Source organism: Sinocyclocheilus anshuiensis, unplaced genomic scaffold (genome assembly GCF_001515605.1).
Source record: "Sinocyclocheilus anshuiensis isolate Anshui unplaced genomic scaffold, SAMN03320099.WGS_v1.1 scaffold1383, whole genome shotgun sequence".
In the NCBI taxonomy this organism is placed as follows: domain Eukaryota; kingdom Metazoa; phylum Chordata; class Actinopteri; order Cypriniformes; family Cyprinidae; genus Sinocyclocheilus; species Sinocyclocheilus anshuiensis.
Genome location: NW_015536550.1, coordinates 512499 through 514726, shown reverse-complemented (window position 1 = coordinate 514726; position 2228 = coordinate 512499). Strand labels below are relative to the sequence as shown.

General features: G+C 36.4%; 1 protein-coding gene across 2 annotated transcripts in view; it reads right to left on the bottom strand.

The window, feature by feature from the left end:
* LOC107700764 (syntaxin-12-like) overlaps positions 1 to 904 on the bottom strand; it is a 9825-nt gene extending 8921 nt beyond the window's left edge. For both annotated transcript variants that reach the window (XM_016502577.1, XM_016502569.1), the window contains exon 1: positions 805 to 904. The gene's annotated coding sequence lies outside the window, so the exon portion shown is untranslated. The remainder of the gene's footprint in view (positions 1 to 804) is intronic.
* Positions 905 to 2228: the final 1324 nt, after the last annotated feature.

Here is a 2228-nt window from a genome sequence, read left to right as displayed (position 1 = left end):
TAAACACATTTCATTACACCAAATACACAAAATAATGTTCTTTTTAGCAGCATCATATGACCCCTTTAAAAGCTACTCTCACTTGCTGTGACAGCGAGCTAAAGGTTGATGATTAATACAGGAAAGTACTAAATGAAGTCTCACACATGCGTAAAACACATAAACACGATACAGACACAGTGTAGTGTCAAACTGCTTACTCATATTACAGTGTCAACAGTTATACTTCACAAGCATCACACTCGGTTTAGTTCAAACTGCAGTAACAGTGAGTATAGAGCACTAATGTGGTTATTTAGGAAAACTGGGAGCTATTTATGTAAGATTGAGAACAATTCATGTTTTTTTTTGTTTGTTATATCACTAGTATACCTATTCCTTTTTAAGTGAGCACAGAACAACGATAAAGAAAAACTCATGTCAGTCATAACTGACCCCAGATCAGCGAATGCTAAGCTAGAGAGCTTACAAACTAAACACTCGCACTAAAGTAGAATACCGCTGGAAACTGTTGTTTCATAATCAAATAATTATGTTTTGTTTATTTAAACTCAACAGACTGATTTAGTTGCTCGTAAATAACAAACTACACGACCAAAAACCCGTTACAACACAAAACAACACCCGCCCACAGTATTAGCATCAACTAAACTGACACAAAACAGCATACGCTGCATAAGACCACCCTCATTTAACCTCGTCTGACATCTAGAGACGCTTTCGTAGCCATTCGGAATACATGTTGACGCAGTCAGAGAGTTGTTTTTGCTAATTCTGATAAATAAATAAATATAATGATCTTACTTCAGCTCAGGGCCGCTCCTCACTCGGGACTTCCGGTCTGATGCACTTTGCATTTCCGCTAAGGGGCAGAGCCTTCAAGAGCACGTGATGGCACAGAAACCACACCAAAATCACACTAGAGTGCAAGAAACTGAACTCTAAACTAATAAAAAACATTAATTCACCCTCAGTTACATGAATAATGGGTTCTTTGTAATATAAACAAATCATAAATATGAACAAACGAGAACACGTATCCTCAGTCCATCTCCTCATACTGATAAATTGTCTCGGGCAGGTAACATGTCACGCTACAGGTGACCCCGTCCCATGACTCAGGGGCTGGAAGAAACAACCCATACAGTTCCTCACTCTGTTCCATAAATCTCTCATTTGCCTCCATCACATTTATCTCAGAGTCTGGATCTGCAACACAGAGGAATAAAATACTGGCGTAAGACACCTCGTTTAGTGGAATCAAGGCTTTTATATAGTGTAAAGTGTAATTATGATGATATCACGCTATAATTAAAAGCTGTGTTAAGTGCATTTGTGGAATATTGAGCCCAAAGAGTAAAAAGAAAAATGTCTGATCTAATATGCAAATAAAACGTACACTCGAGGCCATCATCTTCTATCTCTTCAACCTGGAAATTACAAAAACCTTTTAAAAATTAAAAATGTATTAGACATTGAGGCAAAGGATACTGGATATAATTTATGCCAACTGATAAAGAATCGCTGACAGTTCATGAAACAAACAAACAAACAAAGAGGGAGAAAAAATAAATAAAATCACATTCACCTGTGCGATGTTCTGTGAAGGATCTATGTAGTTGTAATCATATGTAGACAAATGGCCGTCATACTGTATATGGAGTGCCACAAGGATCTGTTCTAGGTCCTCGTCCTGCATCTTCAATAAACAAGCTACAGGTAGTCCAAAATGCAGCGGCTAGAGTCCTTTCCAGGTCAAGAAAATATGATCATATTACCCCAATTTTACAGTCTCTGCACTGGCTACCTATTAAGTTCCGTACCAGTTACAAAATATTATTACTTGCCTATAAGTTTTAGGTCTGTAAGGTTTTTGAATGTGTCTTTAAGATGTCTCTTACGCTCATCAAGGCTGTATTGATTTGATCAAAATAGAGTAAAAACAGTAATACTGTAAAATATGATTACAATTTAATGTTTTCAGCAGCATTACTCCAGTCTTTAGTGTCACATGATCCTTCAGAAATCACTCTATCATGCTGATTTACTGCTCGAGAAACATTTCTTATTAAGTTAAAAACAGATATTATTATTGAAACTGCACGTGGTACATTTTTTTAGGTTTCTACAAATATATATTTGCATATATTTGAAAGAGAAGTCTTTTTAACATTATAAATGCCTTTACTGTCCTTTTTGATCAATGTACAGACAGACAGACAGACAGA